The sequence below is a fragment of the Papaver somniferum genome, chromosome 1, assembly GCF_003573695.1.
Source record: "Papaver somniferum cultivar HN1 chromosome 1, ASM357369v1, whole genome shotgun sequence".
Taxonomy (NCBI): Eukaryota; Viridiplantae; Streptophyta; class Magnoliopsida; order Ranunculales; family Papaveraceae; genus Papaver; species Papaver somniferum.
Genome location: NC_039358.1, coordinates 5,694,215 through 5,702,381, shown reverse-complemented (window position 1 = coordinate 5,702,381; position 8,167 = coordinate 5,694,215). Strand labels below are relative to the sequence as shown.

The 8,167-nt window shown below is 34.9% G+C and overlaps 1 long non-coding RNA gene across 5 annotated transcripts; it reads left to right on the top strand.

The window, feature by feature from the left end:
* Positions 1-2,201: 2,201 nt before the first annotated feature.
* LOC113278337 lies at positions 2,202-7,471 on the top strand. Of its 5 annotated transcripts, none has more exons than XR_003325456.1 (11): positions 2,202-2,456; positions 2,591-2,622; positions 2,707-2,788; positions 2,902-2,945; positions 3,947-4,077; positions 4,719-4,842; positions 4,973-5,089; positions 5,193-5,233; positions 5,357-5,797; positions 6,373-7,014; positions 7,106-7,471. It is a non-coding gene; the product is annotated as an uncharacterized LOC113278337 (long non-coding RNA). The 5 variants fall into 5 exon arrangements; XR_003325452.1 differs by having other exon boundaries at positions 5,193-5,797; positions 6,373-6,463; positions 6,958-7,014; XR_003325455.1 differs by having other exon boundaries at positions 5,193-5,797; positions 6,373-6,463; positions 6,565-7,014.
* Positions 7,472-8,167: the final 696 nt, after the last annotated feature.

The window sequence follows — 8,167 nt, the reverse complement described above, 5'->3', positions numbered from 1 at the left end:
GAGTACAACTGTACCTTGGATCAGTGGGAGACTGATTGGGGTTCAATTACAGTCCAGTCCGAAGTTAGCTTGGAGTATGCTAGTGATTGTAGCGGCTTAATACAGTGTTTGTTCAATCTGGACTAGGTCATGGGTTTTTTTTGCATTTGCGGTTTCCTCCTTAACAAAATTTCTGGTGTCTGTGTTATTTCAATTTCCGCATTATATTTTTTTATCTTTATAATTGAAATAATACAGGTTGTGCGTTTAGATCATCAATTAGAATAATCTAACCTTTGTTTGTTGATTGTCATTGATTGATCCTTGGATATTGGTATTTGGTACCATCCAAGTTATTCCTTGTATTTGATTAGAACTCGCGGTTCTTGCTTGAGTAAATCAAATCAAGAGAGATATAAACTCGTTGATATACTTTTAATTGATTGAGTCTTGTTGATTCTCTTAAAATTATATTCGAGTATGTCCATACATATTGTTAAGGGAAATATTGGGTGGTGTTGTTAGACCCCCGCTTTTTCAATTGGTATCAGAGCAGGAAAACACGTTTAAGACCTTACAAGTATGTGTTTGTAGCGGTCTAACTCTATGGACAGAGGTGTTGTATCTATTAACGTACCACCAGTTTTCGATGGCTCTAATTACTTACGGTGAAAAATTGTTATGCGAGCTTTTTTTCAAGCGCGTGATTTTCAGTCATGGGTATATGTTGTTAATGGCTATGATGCTCCCGTTGTGGAAGTTGGGTATATGTTGTCTCTATTAACGTACCACCAGTCCTGCCGAGATACTTGCTGCAAAGAAAAATTCCGACGGTTTGAATGCCATCATACATGCCATTACCCCAAATCTTCAGCACCATGTGTCAAATTGCACTAGGTCTAAAGATGCTTGGGATATCTTAGAAACCGTATTTGAAGGTAACTCCAGTGAAAAGAAAGCTAGGCTTTAAAACCTTAATTCTGATTGGGAGAACCTTCGTATGGAAGATGAAGATACATTTGATGAGTTTAATCACACAGTGTCTGAAATTGTTAACGCATATTTTGCATTGGGTAAGACTATTCCTGAAAAGGACATTTTGATGAAAGTTCTCAGATCGCTTACATCCAGATACGAGTCTAAGAATCATGCCATCGTTGAGGGAAATAACCTTGATAATCTTTCCAGAAATACTTTGGTTGGAAAGTTAAAGATCTTTGATCATGAGCATACATCCAAAATCGGAAAGGATGTTGCCTTCAAAGCACAAAAGAACACTAAATTACTTGATAAAAAGTAAACGTGTTTATGTCTCTGAGGATGATCAGTCAGAGGGTGATTTTCCGGATGAAGATATTGACAAATCAGTCCCCTTGATTACAAGACAGTTTAGGGATCTTCTATTGAAGAGAAGTAAACGGTTTTCAAGAGACAAACCCAGGTCATCAGATAAAACAATCGCGTTCCTCCTAAAAACAGGGATGCTGACGAGGATGATGACGAGGATATGCCACAATGCACTAGTGGAGAATGGGGTTTCTTCAACCCACATCCACGACCCCCGTTGACCGATGTTTGACCTTTGACCGATCAAGACCGTCGCGGATATAGTAAAACACGAAGAACAAATTCATTGGTTAAAACGGGTCGTACTATATTTACCATTTTTTTCCCTCATTTTAACAATCCATACTGCTACGGATGAACATAGTTTTTCTTATGGTTCACTTTTCGAGACGACCACTTTCCCATTTCTATTTCAGTTTTAGCTCACATCTCTCTCTCCTCTATTACTCTATCGTTTCTCCTCCCTGGCTCTCTCATAACCAAAGAAAAAAGCCATTTTTTTCTTATGAACCTACCACCCCCATGTTCCATTTTCTTACCAAGACTAATCATGAATCAACATATCTGCATGATTGCTTCCTCTTTCCAACAGGGCTAATGATTCTAAATTAGCTATGTCAAAGTGTGTTACTTATAAAAATGATAAAGAATTATAAACATGGGGTTGATTTTAGTATCATCCAATTTTGGGTAGAAATAGTTGTAATAGTTATTTAGTATAAAGTGTGTTAGATATGAATAATTAATAATCTCACACTTTGAATAGTTATTTAGTTTCTACGAATTAATTCCTAATTATGGTAACTATTCCTTGTTTTGCTAACCCTTTATAAGGGTTAGTAGAATTATAATGGATCACTAGAGTTACTAAAATAAAATTTGTTAGGAAATCGATTGTTAGGAAAACATAGATTTGGTGTAGTGAAATTTTATAAATCAAATAACCCTCATATATGTCTATGTATTTGTTGTTGCCGCAATCAGAAACCCTAACTCTCTGTAAATATCTGTAAAAACAGTAAAATCCTTCATGGTCGACCAACATCCCCTTTTGTTCATCAATAACTTCCAAAACCCAATCTTCGATTTTTTCCATCGCAATCAGAAACCCTAACTCTCTATTTCGAAATGTATAAATCCTAATTTTCCCATTTAATAGTTATCAATGCTATCACTAATCAAATTATTCTCAGAATTTTATCTCTAATACATAATATTAGATTGATATCACACTTCACTTCTGATGAATTTGTTTTTTTTACAGATCTTTTAAGAGGTTAAACAATCGAAGATGTGGTGAGAAAAAGGCCTTTTAGGTTTTTTTAATTTTGTTTCTTTTCAATAGATTTTGATATTTTTGGGATCTTTGTTTGTCTGCAGGACAAAGTATGATATAGGTGTGAATACTTTCTCACCTGAGGGGAGATGTTTTCTGGTTGAGTATGCGATTGAAGCTATTAAGGTAAACAACAAAACTAAAAATACATAATTTTTAGTTTCTAACTGAAAATTTTGTAACCTAATTTCTGTGTTTTTGGTCATGATTGGTTTGGGTTTTTTCTTGTTTGTTTGTAGCTTGGGTCAACTGAAATTGAGAGCGTATCACTTCACAGTTGATGGTCTGTTCTTTGTTTCATAACTTTGTTTGCGTTTAATAATTACCCACAAATCTGATTATTTTCTATTTCCTTGTTCACAATTGTTTTAGTATGAACCATATTTAGTGTATTCTTGATATGTGTGTTTAGTATTTTTTTAAATGTGTTGTTGAGTATGTTAATGATAGGTTCAAGTATATTTTCAACATGTTATTACAATGTTTAGTATTCCAACATTTTGCACTTGCCGCACTCTTTTTTAATTATTAGATGCATGTATCAATCTGGTAAGAATGTGTGAGTACCGAGTAGTTATCAAATGCATTTGTTGGAGTTTCTATGTTTGTGCCATTTTTAGAAGGGATTCTCTACCAAAGTGCTTACGCATACTATTTCTTGAATGGATTGTGGAAAGTGTGTTGTCATTGTGGTGGTTAGTTTACAAAACTTAGTAAATAATAAGCTGTAAGCGTTGCTTGCCAATGCCACTTGTATGGACTGATAGTAAACTTTTCCATATGAACTGAAAATTGTGGAGCTATAAGACATCTGATTTTTGAAGTTGAACTATTGGATACAGGACGCTAGATAAATAATATTGGGTAGTTCAGTAAATGGTTCTAATTTTTAGGTTGACTTGTGAACCCACAACACAAGATTTATGTGCTATTGCACTACAATCATGTCAAGGCGAAGAAGAGTCCACAGTCAGTTCTTTCTTTACGTCATTCCTTATTGTTTTAGGTCCATGAATTAGTTATGGTCTTGGTTGTTGTGGTTCCCAACAGTCTCGTATTTTTGGTGTATCACTCTTCTCATTGCTGGTCATGGCAGAAACGGGAAGAGCCTGTAAGTTTTTAGCCTTTTTTTATATTCCTCATATATTTCAAGTATTGTATTTGTAATTCTTTTGTAAGGATGCTTAGGAATTAGGATGGCGTGCCAAATTTTTATCTTGTATTAGCACACTCAGATTGGTGTTTATTTTAGACAACTTATAAACTGTAAGGCTATGTTTGCAGATATTACACAGACCCGTCTGGCACATTTTTGATGCAAATGCAATCGGATCAGGTTCTGAGGGAGCAGACAGCTCTGCAAGAGCAATTCAACAAGATCTTCGGAACCAATAATTGGTGAAGTAGGCTTGTGGGTAAGTATCATTCTTTAACTCCCATGTTGCATTTTGTTGTGTTCTTAGATTTTCTATGCTAGTTCAACTATATTACTCAACTAAGCAACTGTCGTTGAATGTCTTGTCGCATCACATGATTATTGGTAATAGCTAATTGATCCTATAAGTTACCCCGTTCAATTTTTTTTGACTTCTTTGTGTCCCAAAATTGGACTCCTCAACCACCAAAATCCTTACCGTATTTTTCCAACTCTCTCATTGATAAATACCTATATTTTGTCTTGTTCCTGGTATTACATTCTCATTGTCTTATGCTTGTTACAATTAACTGATATTTATGTAGTTGAATCGGGATTGGAGTTAAACTTTAGATAGAAAAGACCTTAGCTTCAGCCATGTACAAAAGGAAGGTTTAAGTTATGTAGATGCAATGGTATACTTGGGTTTCTTCTTGTACTTTACGTTGAACATTTTTTGAAGTTAATTGTTTAATTTTTTTGCATGTGGTGATGGAAAGAGAAATGCACTTGTTGCGTACTTGTATTCTTTATTTACCCTTGCATCATGCAGTTTCCCCATTTTTGCAAGAAATATATATTTATGGAATCTTTTCCATTAAATTTTTCTTTTACTTACTTCCATTTTTGTTGTTTAATTAGGTTCAAAGGTCTTGTAGATGGTGGCAGTAGTTTACTACCTTCAGGACAAACATTTTCTTAGGGATGATCTACAATACACTGGGGCTGGACTTTGAATTTTGCTTCAGTCGAGCTGCTAATATAGGTTTGTTGTAGAGTTGTTGGTTCTATTTTCCTCTGTTTTGTTGGTGTTGATGCATGGCGGTCTTCTTTTTTTGTGTGTTTATGACAGGGAAAAATAGACCCACTCATTGCTATTGTTGGTTATTTTTCAGGTAGTTTAGATTTGAAGCAAGTAGAGAGACAAACACAGGTTTAAGAGGAGGCTTCATTGAAGAAAGTTGAATTAGCATCCAAGAGAGTTGCATCTGCATATCTGTAACGAAAAGGAGGTAAAAAAAATTACTTGTTTGTTCTCCTATTTTGGATCTTTTCTACAATTCTGTATGTAATTAACTGTCTTTGGTTCACTAACTTTCTTGTTTGCAAATTCAGGGAGAAGTCCAAAAAAATTGGAAAGCGAAAAGTTTTGCAAGGTTATGAGCATACTGCTGTGGTCGCTTTGGCCTCATGTCATGCTTGGTTTTGTTTTTCCTTCATTTTTCACATTTCATCAGAACTTGGGTTAACTAACATCTCAACGATTTATCTTTGTGCAGTCTGCAAAGTGATCCATACTATTGGTCTGGTCTGCATGACTGTACATCCTCTTGCTCAAATGTAGTTGTAGTACATAGTCAAATTATGGGGTTGATGCTCAAACTGATTTTGTAATTGATTGCGTTAGGCCTTGGATTGTAATTGTTGAAAATGCAGTTTTAGCATAGGGATGATAGTGAAAGATGATTTATGTCCCTTCTTCTTAAATATTGCTCTATTTAAGTGTTATACGCATGGGTAACAAACTAATCTGCCTAAATGTAGGATTCATCTGGTGTATGGTTCCGCAGCATGCTGATCCAAACCAGTGGCATGCTGCAACATATACAAATACAATGGAGTTTATGAAACCTATGCATATGTTTCAGCTTCTCAAGATCCTAACATGTATTCTTACCAAGGCTATGGTGGTCCTGGATGATCAACATCACCAACAACAGGTAAGATCTCGTTCTTTCTCTCATTTTTATGATTTTAAGTTTCAACATCTAATTTATCATGTAAAACTATAACCAAGTTGATAACTCTCTAACTTCATTTTTTTTTTGCTTCTTCCAATGATCTGATTAGATAGCCAGAATTAATGTTAATTGGTTATTAGAAAGTTAATTCTTCTTTGTATTACATATATAATGTAGATAGTCTTTGTTGTAGTACAATTATTAGATTCAAACAGATTCGAACGACCTTTAGATAATGTTGTTTCAGTGTTATAGAGGGAAAAAACCTTGTGTTGTAAAGGAGCAGATCTGTACCGTTAAGGACATTTCTCTCCAGAAAATGACTTTTAGGTTTTGTTACTTCATATGGGAGAAGAGGTGAGCTTAAGTTAATGAGTGGCCATTGCTACTCCTCTCTTTCTGTTTTAGGCAGACAAGATCATATACTTATTAGTTTTTCATGGGATGTTTTCTTCTCTTTTGTCTTAATTTTAATTTTGGTGGGTTTGGTTTGCTTGAGACACACAACTGGTACTCATATCTTTTATAATTGTGAATTATGAGTTGGTTCGCAGATGAACTATGACTTGTAGTCCCTAAGCAGTTGATGTGCTGAGGAAACCTAATGTTCGTATTACTTCAACAAAGGCTATTAGCACTGGAGGGGTATGTATAACTATCCCATGAGATATTTTCAGCTTCAGTTAGTGAAACATTTATTACTAAGTTTGATAATTTACTCTGATTATTTGGTACTTATCTACTAGGTTCATAGATCCAGCCTTCCTCGCTTACATTTTCTTGTTAGATACCCTTGGACGGCATCTCATTCTTTCATATGGAGTGCAATTAGCCGTGGGATACTGATTCATATGCATGAAGTTTCATAGTTTTCTTAAAATTACTCTCATTATGAGCTCGAAAATTTTGATCTTTGCGATCCATTACCCTTCCTGCAACTCAAAGTAGTCTAAGGTTTATAATTTGGTCCAGGATCTTATAGGTCATGTTTTTTTTTATTCTTTTATATTTGTGTAAAATTAAAGTACTATATAATGTATGGGAATACCATTTGGTGATCTTAGGTAACTATTGAAGTAGTAGGAAGGGATGGGAATCCTGAAAATCCCACCAGTTATTTCTCACATGTTCTGTTTTAGGTTCAAAGGTCTTGTAACTGATGGAAGTAGATTACTACCTTTGGGACAAGCAGTGAGGTAATACTATTTCCTTAACATCTCAATTTTTTCCTTATGGTAACTCTATCTCAGTTCACCATTGTAATTAGGTTCATCTCAAATATTGCAGATAAGTTTTGTTAGAATCCAGTGTGTGCTCAGGGATATGTTATACTTGACAGATATGGGTCCAAAGCAAAGAACCAAACACATGTATTTGCTATTTGTGAGGCGGTTCCAAAGAAGAAAGTTGATTCAGCAGCTCAGTGTATACTAGGGTACTCAGACTTGCACTTATGTTTAAGAATCGTCTTTAAGAAACATGTGAATCTATCAGCTAAGACTTGTACTGGTGCAAATTCAGGATTTTTTTTGTTTTTTTTGTTTTTTTTTCTTCTGATTTTGAAGCCAAGTGCAGGTTTGAAATTCTGCTATTTGAACATGTATGAATTGTACAATGAATATTGGTTCTTGAATAAATGTCCATTTGAATTTATGAATCCAGGTTTCATTTCATTGTAATTTGAATTTCATTTTAGTCTCAGTCAGACTTGTTTCAGCTTAGACAGATTCAGTGCAGGCAAGTCAGCCAATCTGAATATATTATTTTTTTATATTAAAATGTATATCTATGACTGATGAAGGTCAGTCTTAACACCTTGACCGTTAAAATCGGTCATTGATATAGGTTGTTCCGCGACCCGCATAGCCACGTCATAGATGTAAAATACGCTCAAACATCGACCATTTCCACGACCGTTAAATCAAGTCATTTAACTCGGATCTATAACTTGTTCTTGCGGTCGCGAAACTGCTATTTTTCACTAGTGTAGTGCTTTAAGTGTAAAGGTTTTGGTCATTTTGCAAACGAGTTCCCAAATCGCAGAAAATACATTGGGAACAAAGGTCTTACTGTAACACTTGATGAGATGTCTGAGATCTATGATTCTGATGAAGATAAGAAATCAAGTGTTGGTCTTCTATGTGAAAACATTGATTTTGATAAATGTAGCAATACATATATCAACCTTGATGGTTTCGGTGAAGAAGAGAATCCAATCAAGCTGGAAGAATCAATTGACCTATCCTTTGGAAACTCTGTTTGTAATGTTTCAGGATATACTATGTGTCTAACTGCTTTCACACCACAGATGCCTGAATACTATTCAAGATTGACGTGCTCGTTTTGTTC